At 34.4% G+C, this 19,755-nt stretch overlaps 14 non-coding genes across 14 annotated transcripts; 7 read left to right on the top strand and 7 right to left on the bottom strand.

The window, feature by feature from the left end:
* Positions 1 to 608: 608 nt before the first annotated feature.
* Trnae-uuc (transfer RNA glutamic acid (anticodon UUC)) lies at positions 609 to 680 on the top strand. The gene has a single exon. It is a non-coding gene; the product is annotated as a tRNA-Glu (tRNA).
* A 718-nt stretch (positions 681 to 1,398) lies between these two features.
* Trnag-gcc (transfer RNA glycine (anticodon GCC)) lies at positions 1,399 to 1,469 on the bottom strand. Its single transcript has one exon. It is a non-coding gene; the product is annotated as a tRNA-Gly (tRNA).
* Positions 1,470 to 2,126: 657 nt separating this feature from the next.
* On the top strand, positions 2,127 to 2,198 carry Trnae-uuc (transfer RNA glutamic acid (anticodon UUC)). Its single transcript has one exon. It is a non-coding gene; the product is annotated as a tRNA-Glu (tRNA).
* A 645-nt stretch (positions 2,199 to 2,843) lies between these two features.
* Positions 2,844 to 2,914, bottom strand: Trnag-gcc (transfer RNA glycine (anticodon GCC)). Its single transcript has one exon. It is a non-coding gene; the product is annotated as a tRNA-Gly (tRNA).
* Positions 2,915 to 3,572: 658 nt separating this feature from the next.
* Trnae-uuc (transfer RNA glutamic acid (anticodon UUC)) lies at positions 3,573 to 3,644 on the top strand. The gene has a single exon. It is a non-coding gene; the product is annotated as a tRNA-Glu (tRNA).
* Positions 3,645 to 4,289: 645 nt separating this feature from the next.
* On the bottom strand, positions 4,290 to 4,360 carry Trnag-gcc (transfer RNA glycine (anticodon GCC)). Its single transcript has one exon. It is a non-coding gene; the product is annotated as a tRNA-Gly (tRNA).
* Positions 4,361 to 9,956: 5,596 nt separating this feature from the next.
* On the top strand, positions 9,957 to 10,028 carry Trnae-uuc (transfer RNA glutamic acid (anticodon UUC)). Its single transcript has one exon. It is a non-coding gene; the product is annotated as a tRNA-Glu (tRNA).
* A 718-nt stretch (positions 10,029 to 10,746) lies between these two features.
* Positions 10,747 to 10,817, bottom strand: Trnag-gcc (transfer RNA glycine (anticodon GCC)). The gene has a single exon. It is a non-coding gene; the product is annotated as a tRNA-Gly (tRNA).
* Positions 10,818 to 11,473: 656 nt separating this feature from the next.
* Positions 11,474 to 11,545, top strand: Trnae-uuc (transfer RNA glutamic acid (anticodon UUC)). Its single transcript has one exon. It is a non-coding gene; the product is annotated as a tRNA-Glu (tRNA).
* A 645-nt stretch (positions 11,546 to 12,190) lies between these two features.
* On the bottom strand, positions 12,191 to 12,261 carry Trnag-gcc (transfer RNA glycine (anticodon GCC)). The gene has a single exon. It is a non-coding gene; the product is annotated as a tRNA-Gly (tRNA).
* A 656-nt stretch (positions 12,262 to 12,917) lies between these two features.
* Positions 12,918 to 12,989, top strand: Trnae-uuc (transfer RNA glutamic acid (anticodon UUC)). The gene has a single exon. It is a non-coding gene; the product is annotated as a tRNA-Glu (tRNA).
* Positions 12,990 to 13,634: 645 nt separating this feature from the next.
* On the bottom strand, positions 13,635 to 13,705 carry Trnag-gcc (transfer RNA glycine (anticodon GCC)). The gene has a single exon. It is a non-coding gene; the product is annotated as a tRNA-Gly (tRNA).
* Positions 13,706 to 14,361: 656 nt separating this feature from the next.
* Positions 14,362 to 14,433, top strand: Trnae-uuc (transfer RNA glutamic acid (anticodon UUC)). Its single transcript has one exon. It is a non-coding gene; the product is annotated as a tRNA-Glu (tRNA).
* Positions 14,434 to 15,078: 645 nt separating this feature from the next.
* Trnag-gcc (transfer RNA glycine (anticodon GCC)) lies at positions 15,079 to 15,149 on the bottom strand. The gene has a single exon. It is a non-coding gene; the product is annotated as a tRNA-Gly (tRNA).
* Between the last annotated feature and the right edge of the window lie 4,606 nt (positions 15,150 to 19,755).

Genomic DNA, 19,755 nt, shown 5'->3' with positions numbered 1-19,755 from the left:
CGACTTGCCTAGGGATATTCTTTTCAAAGTCATCCATCCGTTTTGTCATTACTTCACAAATACTATTCATGGTGCCCGTTAATCCTAAAATCAACGATTTCAGTTCACTAATATCACTCTTATCTGTAATAGTACACTGTTGTGAATCTGATAATCGATATATCTCGTCGTCTTTGTCACCACAAATTGATTTTAGTTTTTTACAGTTATTTGGTTTAGAATTAGGATCTGGTGATAAACAGCGTTTTGTACCAACATTTGCTATTTTTTCTGTATTTTTACTCACATTGTTCTCTGTATGTATATCTGCTGCTGTTGTCATTCTGTTTCCAACAGTAGTCTGGGACATTACCGACTGCACATAATCTTCTGCTGATTGTTGACTAAGTGGGTCAAAGCAGGCAATGTTTAAACCTTCCATATTTACGCAATTTTATTTAATCCTTATGCACTAATGTTTTCAAAAATGAGAAATTTCACAAAATCCTCAACATAAACAATAAATAAACTAGTAGATTCACGGAGCAAATTTGTGTACCCATATTAAATGTATTAGGCTCGGTAAGGACGCTTTTATATATAGCTTAATTTTAACTAGTTATACTAAGTCCGATGTGGTCTAGTGGTTAGGATTTCTGGTTTTCACCCAGACGGCCCGGGTTCGATTCCCGGCATCGGAGCTTTAATTTTTTGTGCTTGGAGGAAACTATGTTTTATTTAATCCTTATGCACTAATGTTTTCAAAAATGAGAAATTTCACAAAATCCTCAACATAAACAATAAATTAAAAGTCACGAAAAAGATATGCAGGATTCACATACTCATCAGAGCGAATAAATTGCAATTAATTCTTGCAACGTATGTTAGCTTGCAGTTTGCATCTGCCGCTGTTTTGTGCCTTAATATTATGTCTTGAAATGACACCGACTGAAATGAGATGGGTGACCATCACACCAGTCCTGCAGAAGAATGTACACTAGCAAATAATTATGACTTTCTGTTTTAAAGTCATGTTGATGTTTTATGTATTTCTTGTCATTTAGTCAGTTGTTATGACATTATCCCCTCGGGGTATAAGTTAGATACGATAACGTAATTCCCTGCGTTTGCCACTCTCTCTATACAATTCCACTCTATTACTAAAAAATGGCAGCGCAGGAGCCATTCACTCCTGGCACACTTATAAAGCGCGTTCTTACCGATATTTATTTGTATCTTTTTCAAGATTGACCTCCAAAGCGAAGAGACGCACGCGTTGTATTTGAAATGATGGCATCAAATGAATTTCTTTTTACGTTAATTAACAGTAATGCCCACTATATATTTGTGGATGATACGATTATGTGCCAATATGTCCTCTAATCAATTGAAAACATTTGAAAGAGACGAAAAAAGAAATGCATCGGCCGGGAATCGAACCCGGGCCGCCCGCGTGGCAGGCGAGCATTCTACCACTGAACCACCGATGCTTATGACTATCACTTGTTTAACTTGATCATATAAGGACACGTGTTACCTGATATGTATGGTATATATGCATGTTAATATTATACTGAAATTGTCGGTAAATATATTTGATAGAGGAAATCGGCGATAGTTAAAATTACAGCTGCAGCATAATCTCAATTCGAGGTTGAAATATAATGACCAGAAATATCCCCGCTACTGTCGGCTTCGTGTATAATTTGCAACTTAAGCTTACCCGCATAGTTAAAAAAAAAAAAAAATCGTGATCTAAAAGGGGGAGGGATAATTAAATCCAAGTCTTTCAAAGAAGACCTAATCGCAAAACGAAAAGTTCTGTAATTTGACACGATTTCTGTTGTGGTTTGCATGACAGACAACTTGAACTCGTAAAGTCGACATATGGTACATGTTAATTTCAATGCATACACTCCATGTAATTACAATTAAGCTAAATACATAACTTTGCCCTTTATCAGTTGTAGATATACGTTTCTGCATCCTATAATTACCGACTGGTATAATTTTGTGAGCTTTGAATACTCTCCTGTCATGCTGTCAGCTGAATCATGGTTATCATATGTTGACACAATCATATTAAATGTATTAGGCTCGGTAAGGACGCTTTTATATATAGCTTAATTTTAACTAGTTATACTAAGTCCGATGTGGTCTAGTGGTTAGGATTTCTGGTTTTCACCCAGACGGCCCGGGTTCGATTCCCGGCATCGGAGCTTTAATTTTTTGTGCTTGGAGGAAACTATGTTAAAAGTCACGAACAAGATATGCAGGATTCACATACTCATCAGAGCGAATAAATTGCAATTAATTCTTGCAACGTATGTTAGCTTGCAGTTTGCATCTGCCGCTGTTTTGTGCCTTAATATTATGTCTTGAAATGACACCGACTGAAATGAGATGGGTGACCATCACACCAGTCCTGCAGAAGAATGTACACTAGCAAATAATTATGACTTTCTGTTTTAAAGTCATGTTGATGTTTTATGTATTTCTTGTCATTTAGTCAGTTGTTATGACATTATCCCCTCGGGGTATAAGTTAGATACGATAACGTAATTCCCTGCGTTTGCCACTCTCTCTATACAATTCCGCTCTATTACTAAAAAATGGCAGCGCAGGAGCCATTCACTCCTGGCACACTTATAAAGCGCGTTCTTACCGATATTTATTTGTATCTTTTTCAAGATTGACCTCCAAAGCGAAGAGACGCACGCGTTGTATTTGAAATGATGGCATCAAATGAATTTCTTTTTACGTTAATTAACAGTAATGCCCACTATATATTTGTGGATGATACGATTATGTGCCAATATGTCCTCTAATCAATTGAAAACATTTGAAAGAGACGAAAAAAGAAATGCATCGGCCGGGAATCGAACCCGGGCCGCCCGCGTGGCAGGCGAGCATTCTACCACTGAACCACCGATGCTTATGACTATCACTTGTTTAACTTGATCATATAAGGACACGTGTTACCTGATATGTATGGTATATATGCATGTTAATATTATACTGAAATTGTCGGTAAATATATTTGATAGAGGAAATCGGCGATAGTTAAAATTACAGCTGCAGCATAATCTCAATTCGAGGTTGAAATATAATGACCAGAAATATCCCCGCTACTGTCGGCTTCGTGTATAATTTGCAACTTAAGCTTACCCGCATAGTTAAAAAAAAAAAAAAAATCGTGATCTAAAAGGGGGAGGGATAATTAAATCCAAGTCTTTCAAAGAAGACCTAATCGCAAAACGAAAAGTTCTGTAATTTGACACGATTTCTGTTGTGGTTTGCATGACAGACAACTTGAACTCGTAAAGTCGACATATGGTACATGTTAATTTCAATGCATACACTCCATGTAATTACAATTAAGCTAAATACATAACTTTGCCCTTTATCAGTTGTAGATATACGTTTCTGCATCCTATAATTACCGACTGGTATAATTTTGTGAGCTTTGAATACTCTCCTGTCATGCTGTCAGCTGAATCATGGTTATCATATGTTGACACAATCATATTAAATGTATTAGGCTCGGTAAGGACGCTTTTATATATAGCTTAATTTTAACTAGTTATACTAAGTCCGATGTGGTCTAGTGGTTAGGATTTCTGGTTTTCACCCAGACGGCCCGGGTTCGATTCCCGGCATCGGAGCTTTAATTTTTTGTGCTTGGAGGAAACTATGTTAAAAGTCACGAACAAGATATGCAGGATTCACATACTCATCAGAGCGAATAAATTGCAATTAATTCTTGCAACGTATGTTAGCTTGCAGTTTGCATCTGCCGCTGTTTTGTGCCTTAATATTATGTCTTGAAATGACATCGACTGAAATGAGATGGGTGACCATCACACCAGTCCTGCAGAAGAATGTACACTAGCAAATAATTATGACTTTCTGTTTTAAAGTCATGTTGATGTTTTATGTATTTCTTGTCATTTAGTCAGTTGTTATGACATTATCCCCTCGGGGTATAAGTTAGATACGATAACGTAATTCCCTGCGTTTGCCACTCTCTCTATACAATTCCACTCTATTACTAAAAAATGGCAGCGCAGGAGCCATTCACTCCTGGCACACTTATAAAGCGCGTTCTTACCGATATTTATTTGTATCTTTTTCAAGATTGACCTCCAAAGCGAAGAGACGCACGCGTTGTATTTGAAATGATGGCATCAAATGAATTTCTTTTTACGTTAATTAACAGTAATGCCCACTATATATTTGTGGATGATACGATTATGTGCCAATATGTCCTCTAATCAATTGAAAACATTTGAAAGAGACGAAAAAAGAAATGCATCGGCCGGGAATCGAACCCGGGCCGCCCGCGTGGCAGGCGAGCATTCTACCACTGAACCACCGATGCTTATGACTATCACTTGTTTAACTTGATCATATAAGGACACGTGTTACCTGATATGTATGGTATATATGCATGTTAATATTATACTGAAATTGTCGGTAAATATATTTGATAGAGGAAATCGGCGATAGTTAAAATTACAGCTGCAGCATAATCTCAATTCGAGGTTGAAATATAATGACCAGAAATATCCCCGCTACTGTCGGCTTCGTGTATAATTTGCAACTTAAGCTTACCCGCATAGTTAAAAAAAAAAAAAAATCGTGATCTAAAAGGGGGAGGGATAATTAAATCCAAGTCTTTCAAAGAAGACCTAATCGCAAAACGAAAAGTTCTGTAATTTGACACGATTTCTGTTGTGGTTTGCATGACAGACAACTTGAACTCGTAAAGTCGACATATGGTACATGTTAATTTCAATGCATACACTCCATGTAATTACAATTAAGCTAAATACATAACTTTGCCCTTTATCAGTTGTAGATATACGTTTCTGCATCCTATAATTACCGACTGGTATAATTTTGTGAGCTTTGAATACTCTCCTGTCATGCTGTCAGCTGAATCATGGTTATCATATGTTGACACAATCATAGACAATATTTTATTTTATTTGAGTCTCACCTCTTCTAAAACATTTACATAATATTACAGTTTACATATTACAATATAAAACAAGAGCCACTCTAAAAAGAGTTATGAGAGACTATAAAAAAAAATGGTATATACATTTACATATATATATATATATATACATACATAAAACATAAAACAAATTAAAAGTATACAAATGTTAAGATTAACATAAAACAGTTTAAAAGTAAACAACTGTTAAGAATATAATAAACATTTTCTTTTCAGTAAAATATCATAGCAGATTTTGGCAGTGTAAAAATAAACATTTTCATCACTAAATAAAAATACAAATTTATCATCATCTGACATACTATTAAAATCATGACAAAAAGAATTAGCATGACTAAACAACACAGCACGAAAATCTGCATATAGTGGACATTTCAAAATTACATGTTTCTCATCTTCTATGGTTTCATTACAACTAAAACATATTCGTTCATTAATAGGTAAGTTCTGATACCGGCCCGTTTCAATTTTTAGGGGCGCAACACCACAACGAAATTTTGCAAAAGCACTTCTATATTTCCCTGCAATAGTTTTACAAATGTAATTTTCTACCTTAAATTCTGTTTTAAATAATTTATAAGTACGAAGTTTGGCATATTCATTCGAAACCAACTTATTATGCCATTCAGTTTTATATAAATCAATAGCTAAGCATTCTATATCCTTAATTACATTTTTAGTTAACAATATATCACAGTTACAATATGGTTCAAGATTATACTCTTTAAACTTAGTCATCACTCTGAAGCACCAGTTTTTAATTGGCTTATTTCCATACTTATATGACCATATAAATACTCTTTTGTTCAATCTATTATTGTCCATTTTACAAAATCTGGACCATAATCTAAAAACAGCTGTCCATTGCTTTACATTGCATGGAATCCAGCCCATATCACCATAGAGAGATAAGTTTGGTGTATACTTTCCTACACCCATAAAAAATCTCATCGCTCTGTTTTTAACAGCATTTATGCACGAGAATTCTCTTGTTCCCCATATTGAAGCACCATAATCGATGACTGACCATACAAGTGTGTCAAAAAGCTTTGTATAAGTAGAGTAACAAAAACCACCATTTGATTTACATTTTGCGATCAATAACCCAAGAGCTCTACTTGCCGACTTGGCAATAGCTTTTGCCATTAAATCATAATTTAAAAATTCTGTAAGATGTAAACCAAGGTAAGTATATTGTATTACAGTTTCAATATTATCATTACCCAGCATAAATGTATAAATAGACCTTGGAAAAGAAGGTGGTCTAAAATGAATAATCTTAGATTTACTCAAATTAACACTAATATCATTTGTATGACACCACATATGTAAAACATTTAAGAGCATCTGTAAGTCTGATTCATTTTCAGCAAGTAAAACAATATCATCAGCATAGAGCAAAATACATATTTTCTCTTCCTCTATCGGAATACCAACATTTAAACTTTTAACCTCATTTACTAAATTATTAATAAAAATATTGAATAAAATGGGCGATAACACACACCCTTGTTTTAAACCACATTGAACATCAAACCATTGGGTTAAATTCCCATTAACTTTAACACATGACTGTACTTTATGATATAAAGATTTTAAAGCATTCAACATTTTACTACTAATTCCTATTGACTCAAGTTTACAAAATAATAAAAATCTGTTTACAGTATCATATGCTTTTTTGAAATCAATAAAAGCTGCAAAAGTTGACATTTTACACATTTTTCTTGTTTCAATAATAGTTGTAATTGTTGACAAATGATCAATAGTATTACGATTAGATCTAAAACCATTTTGTTCATCATGTATAAAATTTAGATCATCAAGCTTTACAGTTAATCTTGAATTCAGTACTCCGCAATACAGTTTATATGAAGTTGGCGCCAACGTTATTCCTCTGTAAGACATCGGGTCCCGAGGGTCGGAAGTCGAACTCTTCGGTATGGGGGTGATTATTCCTCTACTCCATAGCTCCGGTATCATTCCTGTATTATAACAAATGTTGAACACTTGAGTAAGGGCGTTTATAGCTGTCTGATTTTTATACATCTCCATCGGAATTTCATCACAACCAGGAGATTTTCCCGCTTTTGACAATTTTAAAATATTGACAACTTCTTCATTGGTTATTTCACTATCAAGAATATCATCGGTTATTATGCAACTGTTAACATCTTTTTCGGTAGTTTCATATAAATTTCCAGAATTCAACATATTTGAAAAATCACATTTCCATTTATCTAAAACAATTTTCGGATCGGTACATATTGAATTATCTTCCATTTTCACTTCCATTGGAATACTTTGCCTGTTGTTTCCTACTCCAATTTTCCCGATTTTCCTCCAAAATTCTTTTGGGTTATCTTCTAAGTTCTTTAATTCATCTTGCATACTATACCAGTATTGGCGTTTGGAACGTTGACACGCTTTATCGAAATGTTTCCTCTTTTGGACATAATTATGACGTAACGTACTTTTATTACAGGTTGCTTTAATCCATATTTTTTCTGCACTACAAACACAATTCCATAAAACGGTTAGTTCTTCATTCCACCATGGTTTTTTGCATCTACGGCGTTTGTTATTAAATCCATCCGTTATATATGTTTTACATGAAAGTTTACTTGACATCTCTGATTTTACCACTTTAACAAATTCACAATACATCTGGTCTAAATCGACTTGTGACTTATTTGAGTTTTCAAGGTCTAAAATAAGTTTGTTTAAGTCACAAATAGCTTCCGAATTTACAAGAAAGTCCTGAGGTATGTTTTGTGTGTCGTACCTCTTCTTAACAGATTGCTTGGTATTTTCACGTGTTATTTCAGTCACTAAAAAGTCTAGTGACATCTCCCATGATAACATAGAATGATCTGGAACAATTCCTTTTAAGTCATATTTTCCAATGCCATTTACAGTGTCGACTAAGGTACTTGCACGACTTACACTAAACTTTTCAAAATTTTGTAACTTTTCGTAAGGTACTATACAGTAATCTACTACACTAGATCCTCGAGTAGATACGTACGTAAAGTCGTTTTGAGTCGTATTTCGGCCATTAAGTATACAACAGCTTATATCAGATAGAAAATCGCAAAATATACTTCCATACGTATTACATTTAAAATCAACTACATTTCGTTCTGGTAAGGAATCTACGCCTGGTATATAGTCTAGCATATCACCACATCGGCTATTCCAATCTCCACATAGATAAAACATATTTTCATTCGGAATTGTATAAATATCACCGATAATATTATCAAAAAATTCTTGTGCGTTTACAGCTCTAGTAGAGTTCTCTGGTGGCAAATACACCACGCAAACATAAAAACAGTTTTGGACACAGTTTTTTTCAGTAAATCGAATCCACATGATTCCATCTTTACTGCTTTCGACAATTTCTATTGAAAACTGGTCAGCAAAATCGTTCCTGACTAAAACACCAACTCCACCCGATCCACATTTCGCACGTTTATGTATATTATTTCGGTTATGGCCAAACCATTGATATCCATGCATTACAATAGAATCATTTCCTCTTAAGTGTGTTTCCGCCAGTCCAACTATATGCAGATTACATTGTGCGATGATATCGGTTAAAAGGTTAAATTTATCCCGTTTACAATCAGTATTCCAGCCATTTAAGTTCCAAAATCCACATTTAACCTAATACCCTCTTCGTTTACCATTTCGACCTCTGACGCCACCATTTCTACCACGTCCAGAATTATTATTTGTTGGTTGTGTTCTTGGTTGTCCATTCACTTGATTGACATCGCTTTTACCGGCTACGACAGGACTTTTCTCCCTAGACACACGATTATCATATGATGTTGGACAAACCCTTGTTCCTCTCATTTCAAGCTTATTCATACCGATTGCTTTCACTATATTGCGCAAGTTGTTGTTCATTAGCCTCTGTGCTTTCGGTATATCGTTTTCGATAAAAACGTCCTGGAAATTTCTCGACTGTTTCAGCTCTCTTTTCTTTTCCATCACTTTACGTTTTTCTGCACTTGACTGTAACTTTACTACCACAACCCCGTGTTTCTTTTTATTTGCCGTTTTCTTTCTTTCCGCTGAAACCACTTGTATATCTTTCAAGCGTAATCCATCTTTAAAAACACTGATAACTTTATTTACAACATTTTCTGTTTCGGTTTCAGGTAAGTTACGAATCACAAGGCTATCATCATATGTAGTGCGGTCTGTATTAGTTTTTACCACATTAGCGTAAGAAGTTTCCATCTTGTTTACTTTTTCGGTGACAGCATTCAGATCAACCTTAAATTGCTCTTTGACCTTACTAATCTCTTCAGATATTTTTGTATCAATCATAGCAGCGACTTGCCTAGGGATATTCTTTTCAAAGTCATCCATCCGTTTTGTCATTACTTCACAAATACTATTCATGGTGCCCGTTAATCCTAAAATCAACGATTTCAGTTCACTAATATCACTCTTATCTGTAATAGTACACTGTTGTGAATCTGATAATCGATATATCTCGTCGTCTTTGTCACCACAAATTGATTTTAGTTTTTTACAGTTATTTGGTTTAGAATTAGGATCTGGTGATAAACAGCGTTTTGTACCAACATTTGCTATTTTTTCTGTATTTTTACTCACATTGTTCTCTGTATGTATATCTGCTGCTGTTGTCATTCTGTTTCCAACAGTAGTCTGGGACATTACCGACTGCACATAATCTTCTGCTGATTGTTGACTAAGTGGGTCAAAGCAGGCAATGTTTAAACCTTCCATATTTACGCAATTTTATTTAATCCTTATGCACTAATGTTTTCAAAAATGAGAAATTTCACAAAATCCTCAACATAAACAATAAATAAACTAGTAGATTCACGGAGCAAATTTGTGTACCCATATTAAATGTATTAGGCTCGGTAAGGACGCTTTTATATATAGCTTAATTTTAACTAGTTATACTAAGTCCGATGTGGTCTAGTGGTTAGGATTTCTGGTTTTCACCCAGACGGCCCGGGTTCGATTCCCGGCATCGGAGCTTTAATTTTTTGTGCTTGGAGGAAACTATGTTTTATTTAATCCTTATGCACTAATGTTTTCAAAAATGAGAAATTTCACAAAATCCTCAACATAAACAATAAATTAAAAGTCACGAAAAAGATATGCAGGATTCACATACTCATCAGAGCGAATAAATTGCAATTAATTCTTGCAACGTATGTTAGCTTGCAGTTTGCATCTGCCGCTGTTTTGTGCCTTAATATTATGTCTTGAAATGACACCGACTGAAATGAGATGGGTGACCATCACACCAGTCCTGCAGAAGAATGTACACTAGCAAATAATTATGACTTTCTGTTTTAAAGTCATGTTGATGTTTTATGTATTTCTTGTCATTTAGTCAGTTGTTATGACATTATCCCCTCGGGGTATAAGTTAGATACGATAACGTAATTCCCTGCGTTTGCCACTCTCTCTATACAATTCCACTCTATTACTAAAAAATGGCAGCGCAGGAGCCATTCACTCCTGGCCCACTTATAAAGCGCGTTCTTACCGATATTTATTTGTATCTTTTTCAAGATTGACCTCCAAAGCGAAGAGACGCACGCGTTGTATTTGAAATGATGGCATCAAATGAATTTCTTTTTACGTTAATTAACAGTAATGCCCACTATATATTTGTGGATGATACGATTATGTGCCAATATGTCCTATAATCAATTGAAAACATTTGAAAGAGACGAAAAAAGAAATGCATCGGCCGGGAATCGAACCCGGGCCGCCCGCGTGGCAGGCGAGCATTCTACCACTGAACCACCGATGCTTATGACTATCACTTGTTTAACTTGATCATATAAGGACACGTGTTACCTGATATGTATGGTATATATGCATGTTAATATTATACTGAAATTGTCGGTAAATATATTTGATAGAGGAAATCGGCGATAGTTAAAATTACAGCTGCAGCATAATCTCAATTCGAGGTTGAAATATAATGACCAGAAATATCCCCGCTACTGTCGGCTTCGTGTATAATTTGCAACTTAAGCTTACCCGCATAGTTAAAAAAAAAAAAAATCGTGATCTAAAAGGGGGAGGGATAATTAAATCCAAGTCTTTCAAAGAAGACCTAATCGCAAAACGAAAAGTTCTGTAATTTGACACGATTTCTGTTGTGGTTTGCATGACAGACAACTTGAACTCGTAAAGTCGACATATGGTACATGTTAATTTCAATGCATACACTCCATGTAATTACAATTAAGCTAAATACATAACTTTGCCCTTTATCAGTTGTAGATATACGTTTCTGCATCCTATAATTACCGACTGGTATAATTTTGTGAGCTTTGAATACTCTCCTGTCATGCTGTCAGCTGAATCATGGTTATCATATGTTGACACAATCATATTAAATGTATTAGGCTCGGTAAGGACGCTTTTATATATAGCTTAATTTTAACTAGTTATACTAAGTCCGATGTGGTCTAGTGGTTAGGATTTCTGGTTTTCACCCAGACGGCCCGGGTTCGATTCCCGGCATCGGAGCTTTAATTTTTTGTGCTTGGAGGAAACTATGTTAAAAGTCACGAACAAGATATGCAGGATTCACATACTCATCAGAGCGAATAAATTGCAATTAATTCTTGCAACGTATGTTAGCTTGCAGTTTGCATCTGCCGCTGTTTTGTGCCTTAATATTATGTCTTGAAATGACACCGACTGAAATGAGATGGGTGACCATCACACCAGTCCTGCAGAAGAATGTACACTAGCAAATAATTATGACTTTCTGTTTTAAAGTCATGTTGATGTTTTATGTATTTCTTGTCATTTAGTCAGTTGTTATGACATTATCCCCTCGGGGTATAAGTTAGATACGATAACGTAATTCCCTGCGTTTGCCACTCTCTCTATACAATTCCACTCTATTACTAAAAAATGGCAGCGCAGGAGCCATTCACTCCTGGCACACTTATAAAGCGCGTTCTTACCGATATTTATTTGTATCTTTTTCAAGATTGACCTCCAAAGCGAAGAGACGCACGCGTTGTATTTGAAATGATGGCATCAAATGAATTTCTTTTTACGTTAATTAACAGTAATGCCCACTATATATTTGTGGATGATACGATTATGTGCCAATATGTCCTCTAATCAATTGAAAACATTTGAAAGAGACGAAAAAAGAAATGCATCGGCCGGGAATCGAACCCGGGCCGCCCGCGTGGCAGGCGAGCATTCTACCACTGAACCACCGATGCTTATGACTATCACTTGTTTAACTTGATCATATAAGGACACGTGTTACCTGATATGTATGGTATATATGCATGTTAATATTATACTGAAATTGTCGGTAAATATATTTGATAGAGGAAATCGGCGATAGTTAAAATTACAGCTGCAGCATAATCTCAATTCGAGGTTGAAATATAATGACCAGAAATATCCCCGCTACTGTCGGCTTCGTGTATAATTTGCAACTTAAGCTTACCCGCATAGTTAAAAAAAAAAAAAATCGTGATCTAAAAGGGGGAGGGATAATTAAATCCAAGTCTTTCAAAGAAGACCTAATCGCAAAACGAAAAGTTCTGTAATTTGACACGATTTCTGTTGTGGTTTGCATGACAGACAACTTGAACTCGTAAAGTCGACATATGGTACATGTTAATTTCAATGCATACACTCCATGTAATTACAATTAAGCTAAATACATAACTTTGCCCTTTATCAGTTGTAGATATACGTTTCTGCATCCTATAATTACCGACTGGTATAATTTTGTGAGCTTTGAATACTCTCCTGTCATGCTGTCAGCTGAATCATGGTTATCATATGTTGACACAATCATATTAAATGTATTAGGCTCGGTAAGGACGCTTTTATATATAGCTTAATTTTAACTAGTTATACTAAGTCCGATGTGGTCTAGTGGTTAGGATTTCTGGTTTTCACCCAGACGGCCCGGGTTCGATTCCCGGCATCGGAGCTTTAATTTTTTGTGCTTGGAGGAAACTATGTTAAAAGTCACGAACAAGATATGCAGGATTCACATACTCATCAGAGCGAATAAATTGCAATTAATTCTTGCAACGTATGTTAGCTTGCAGTTTGCATCTGCCGCTGTTTTGTGCCTTAATATTATGTCTTGAAATGACACCGACTGAAATGAGATGGGTGACCATCACACCAGTCCTGCAGAAGAATGTACACTAGCAAATAATTATGACTTTCTGTTTTAAAGTCATGTTGATGTTTTATGTATTTCTTGTCATTTAGTCAGTTGTTATGACATTATCCCCTCGGGGTATAAGTTAGATACGATAACGTAATTCCCTGCGTTTGCCACTCTCTCTATACAATTCCACTCTATTACTAAAAAATGGCAGCGCAGGAGCCATTCACTCCTGGCACACTTATAAAGCGCGTTCTTACCGATATTTATTTGTATCTTTTTCAAGATTGACCTCCAAAGCGAAGAGACGCACGCGTTGTATTTGAAATGATGGCATCAAATGAATTTCTTTTTACGTTAATTAACAGTAATGCCCACTATATATTTGTGGATGATACGATTATGTGCCAATATGTCCTCTAATCAATTGAAAACATTTGAAAGAGACGAAAAAAGAAATGCATCGGCCGGGAATCGAACCCGGGCCGCCCGCGTGGCAGGCGAGCATTCTACCACTGAACCACCGATGCTTATGACTATCACTTGTTTAACTTGATCATATAAGGACACGTGTTACCTGATATGTATGGTATATATGCATGTTAATATTATACTGAAATTGTCGGTAAATATATTTGATAGAGGAAATCGGCGATAGTTAAAATTACAGCTGCAGCATAATCTCAATTCGAGGTTGAAATATAATGACCAGAAATATCCCCGCTACTGTCGGCTTCGTGTATAATTTGCAACTTAAGCTTACCCGCATAGTTAAAAAAAAAAAAAATCGTGATCTAAAAGGGGGAGGGATAATTAAATCCAAGTCTTTCAAAGAAGACCTAATCGCAAAACGAAAAGTTCTGTAATTTGACACGATTTCTGTTGTGGTTTGCATGACAGACAACTTGAACTCGTAAAGTCGACATATGGTACATGTTAATTTCAATGCATACACTCCATGTAATTACAATTAAGCTAAATACATAACTTTGCCCTTTATCAGTTGTAGATATACGTTTCTGCATCCTATAATTACCGACTGGTATAATTTTGTGAGCTTTGAATACTCTCCTGTCATGCTGTCAGCTGAATCATGGTTATCATATGTTGACACAATCATATTAAATGTATTAGGCTCGGTAAGGACGCTTTTATATATAGCTTAATTTTAACTAGTTATACTAAGTCCGATGTGGTCTAGTGGTTAGGATTTCTGGTTTTCACCCAGACGGCCCGGGTTCGATTCCCGGCATCGGAGCTTTAATTTTTTGTGCTTGGAGGAAACTATGTTAAAAGTCACGAACAAGATATGCAGGATTCACATACTCATCAGAGCGAATAAATTGCAATTAATTCTTGCAACGTATGTTAGCTTGCAGTTTGCATCTGCCGCTGTTTTGTGCCTTAATATTATGTCTTGAAATGACACCGACTGAAATGAGATGGGTGACCATCACACCAGTCCTGCAGAAGAATGTACACTAGCAAATAATTATGACTTTCTGTTTTAAAGTCATGTTGATGTTTTATGTATTTCTTGTCATTTAGTCAGTTGTTATGACATTATCCCCTCGGGGTATAAGTTAGATACGATAACGTAATTCCCTGCGTTTGCCACTCTCTCTATACAATTCCACTCTATTACTAAAAAATGGCAGCGCAGGAGCCATTCACTCCTGGCACACTTATAAAGCGCGTTCTTACCGATATTTATTTGTATCTTTTTCAAGATTGACCTCCAAAGCGAAGAGACGCACGCGTTGTATTTGAAATGATGGCATCAAATGAATTTCTTTTTACGTTAATTAACAGTAATGCCCACTATATATTTGTGGATGATACGATTATGTGCCAATATGTCCTCTAATCAATTGAAAACATTTGAAAGAGACGAAAAAAGAAATGCATCGGCCGGGAATCGAACCCGGGCCGCCCGCGTGGCAGGCGAGCATTCTACCACTGAACCACCGATGCTTATGACTATCACTTGTTTAACTTGATCATATAAGGACACGTGTTACCTGATATGTATGGTATATATGCATGTTAATATTATACTGAAATTGTCGGTAAATATATTTGATAGAGGAAATCGGCGATAGTTAAAATTACAGCTGCAGCATAATCTCAATTCGAGGTTGAAATATAATGACCAGAAATATCCCCGCTACTGTCGGCTTCGTGTATAATTTGCAACTTAAGCTTACCCGCATAGTTAAAAAAAAAAAAAAATCGTGATCTAAAAGGGGGAGGGATAATTAAATCCAAGTCTTTCAAAGAAGACCTAATCGCAAAACGAAAAGTTCTGTAATTTGACACGATTTCTGTTGTGGTTTGCATGACAGACAACTTGAACTCGTAAAGTCGACATATGGTACATGTTAATTTCAATGCATACTACTACTACTACTACTAAATAGAATTTAATGGCGACTACCCTTGCGGGTATTGCGCCAGATTACCTTATATAAAAACATTTCAAGTAAATGTTTTAAATTTTTCATTATTTAGGTGTTAGCCTATATCATGTATTCTATTATAAAAATTTTGTGAGTTTTTTTTTCCCCCTTAAATTTAATTAATCTTGTTATTTAAATCTGAGCTATAGTGTGTATTTTAATTATCTTGATTATCTATTGGTTAATTTTTTTTATTACGAAGAAAAATATATGTGAGCTTATTATTCCGTTATTTGTAACTTAACCTTCTGTGTTTATAAGTATTGAATGATTTGGTAGGTAGGTGTGTTTGTTTTTTAAACATGAAAATAGTAAGTATCATATACTTTTGGATAGACATATCTGACTTTTACAAATATGCAAATCGTAGAAGGGGTCTGACATATTCCCGTACATGGTATACACATTAATACAATTATACCGCGGCTCGTACGTCCTTGGTAAATTGTGATTCTCTGTATATTGAGTTTGACTTAAAGATAGCACCCTCACTTATAAAAGTTTCTTAAACTTACGTTATCTGAGAAGAAAAAAAATATATAAATTACTGTGTATGTATACTTAGAATCTATAATGTATTGTTGTAACATATTTGTGTGTAATAAATTGTAAGTGTTCATGTTTGCAGTTATGTACAGTATAGATGTATACCAGAGAGTGCTATCTTGGTAGTACTTGATTTAGTGTACGTACTACTTTAAAAATAAAAACTTTCGTAGAAGTTTTAGTGCCGTATATTGTCAAATTCAACGGGGTTATGTTTCTTATATTTAGAAATCATAAACTGATAAATGATACCCTCCAGCTCTGTTACAACTATTAAAAAGCCAATATTTAGAAATAAAAAAAAACTAAGAAAAAAAAGGTAAATAATATATATCTACCGAATTATTTGTTTTTGGTGTCGCCCGTTTAGACTGGAGTTGTTTCCCTTGCACTGTAAAGAAATAAATTGTTGGTAAATACTTGCAGCCGTACCACGTGGTAACCATGTGCTGCAAGCATACCCGGCGAGGAGGCTGTAAACAAACATTTTCCAGTCTAAACGGATGATTTAGCAGCCGTGACTAAAAATGATAGACAATAATACTAATACTAGGTTAGTATTTACACGGTGCATTGTTTTTGGTCGTTGTAAAATGTGCTGGTTGGTTCTTAAAATCATCATATCACAATGACCGGGGTTCTGGCAAGCCAGTGCCCTTAAAGAAAAATATCCCACATTAAGATAACTCATCTCGTCAGTCGACCCCATGTATAACCCTATCAATATTTTAGCTACGGTGTCAATAGTTTATCCATTGACAGCAGCTGAATCACATTCCTCATAGTGTTAGTTAGGTACATATATAAACATGCAGTTAATTCTTATTGTGAGGTTTGTGTCCCCAATTTGATTTGGGATGGACCGACGAGAGAGTGATTGTGATTGATGATTTCAGGGAGATATGTCAGACTCCTGTGGCATGATATTTTACATATGATCACATGTATTTATGACATTTATAAGCAAATTTATAAAAAAAGAATCTATTCAATGCTAATTAATTATAAATTAATTTCATTTTCATTTCCTTACTTAGATTTTATCTTATTAAGAGTTCATTTAATCAGTTGTTACAGATGTAATAGTATTTTGAATATTTGATATTTGTTGTCATACTTGTTCAAATCCATGAATTGTTGTCCAGTGACTAATATTACAATATTTTGTTTAAAAGTAATTTTACTAATGAATTGCAAGCCCTAAAGTTATATATTTCTCTTTACCTATACTGATAATATCTGTAGGTTTTCAAACCCTGACCAAAAGTATCCTATTAAAACAATTTTAAGCATGTTTTTACAAAATTTACACTAGAAACTAGAAATATATATATATAGCTAGATTTTCAGTATTTTCTGAATAATTTTACTTTTATCGCATACCGGTGTTTATTAAAAAATCCCATATTGGGATTAGTGTCTGAGAATATCCTGAAAATAAATTTTTATATGAGAGATCTTTTACCCCTGATGTTTCAAACTTTTCCATCATTTTTTGTCTTTGTGGTATGTACTTCCTACAGTTAAACAGGTAGTGTTGCATATCGTCCACTACTAAACATGTGTCACACAGTTCACTATTGCATTTACCCATTGTGTATTTGAATTTATTAGTGAATATATAACTTGATCTAAGTTTAAATAGAGTTCTTTCTCTTTCTCTAGTACTCTTTGGTATGGTAATACAAAAGTTAACATCATTTTGAATAGTGTGTAGTTGTTTACTTTTTGTGTTATTTTCCCAGTATTGTTGCCACATTTTTTTTAGTAAATTTTTACATAAACATTTGATGTCTTCTTTGTAAAGTGGTATACTAGTTATACATGTTTCTATTGATAGAGCCTTTTTAGCTGCTGTGTCTGCCATTTCATTACCACTTAAACCCACATGACTGGGTATCCATTCTAAAATGATATTTAGGCCTAATTTGGACAGTTTACTATATATATATTGAATGTCATAAATTATTTGTGTTTTAACTTTAAAAATACTTCCTGTAATAGCTTTTAGTGCTGACAGTGAATCTACAAATATTACAGTATTTTCTGGTTGAAATTCTTCTAACCAATATAAAGATAAAAGTATGGCTGTCAATTCACACATAAATATTGAAACATGATTTTGTAATTTAAAACCTTTTTTTACTTTAAGTTCCGGAACTACAAAAGCACATGCATTTGTGTTGTTTTCTGGATTCTTAGATCCATCTGTATATATTTTTAAATAATTACTATACTTGTTATCAATGAGGATATTTCCTTCACTTTTAATTAGGTGAGGACTATCCTTTTTTGTAATAATATTTGTAAGTTCCGTTCTGACCTGTGGTTTTAGAACATGCCATGGTGGTGTTGGGAACTCTTTACATTTGTATACAGTATTATAGTCTACATTAAATTTGTTCATAGTATCATGTGCAGTAACACAATATGGTTTTTGATTTTCCTTAATTTTTTCCTTATTAAATTCATATATAGCGTTTTCTTGTAAACTCTTTATAGTTGGGTTTGTGTCATTCAGACTTAATATATTTAAAAAAGACTTAGTAATAAGACTTTTTCTTCTCAACTCATATGGGGGGTCACCAATTTCAGTCTGTAATCCACTTATACTGGCAGTTTTATGAGCACCTGCACATATTCTTAATGCTTGGGCTTGAATACTATCTAGTTTTTTCTTGACAGAGTGGGAGGCTGAGTTATAAACTTCACAGCCATAATCTATCTTTGACCTTATCATTGATATATATATTGTTCTCAGGGTAGAACAGTTTGCACCCCATTTGGTACCAGTTAACAATTTCATGCAGTTTAACACCCTTGAACATCTGCTTTCTATATAATGTATATGTTTTAACCATGTTAGTTTTGAATCAAAGATCATACCTAGAAACTTGACTTCTTTAACAAATGACAATATTGTTTCTCCAAGTTTAAGTTTAATACAAGGGGAACTATTCTTACTAAATATCATAGCTACAGTTTTTGTTTGTGATATGAGGAAACCCCATTTATCACACCAAGTACTAATTGTATCTATATCCTCTTGTATTCTTTTTTGTAGATATTTATTGCTTTTGCCAGATAACCATATAGCACTGTCATCTGCAAATTGTGACATAGCACAGTATTTTAAATTATTGGATATATCATTTACCATGATGTTAAATAGTGTAGGACTTATACAACTACCTTGTGGTGTACCATTCTGAATTATAAATATTTCAGAGTAAGTATTATTAACTTTAACTTGAATTGTTCTGTCACTAAGAAAATCCTTTACCCATCCTAACATATTACCTCTTATACCTAGTGAGGCCATTTTTATTAATAACCCTTTTTTCCAAAGCATATCAAATGCTTTTTGGAAGTCTATAAATACACCAACTGTGAAATGTTTTTTGAGAAATGCTTTATGAATATCATTATCAATTCTAATTATTTGTTCCATAGTATTTCTATTTTTCCTAAATCCACTCTGATTTGGTGTGTAGAAATTATTTTTTTCTAGATACCACCGTAATCTATTATTTACCATTTTCTCCATAATTTTTACAAAGTTAGATGTAAGGGCT

The sequence above is a fragment of the Mytilus edulis genome, chromosome 11 (assembly GCF_963676685.1).
Source record: "Mytilus edulis chromosome 11, xbMytEdul2.2, whole genome shotgun sequence".
In the NCBI taxonomy this organism is placed as follows: domain Eukaryota; kingdom Metazoa; phylum Mollusca; class Bivalvia; order Mytilida; family Mytilidae; genus Mytilus; species Mytilus edulis.
This window is presented reverse-complemented; position numbering and strand designations above follow the sequence as displayed.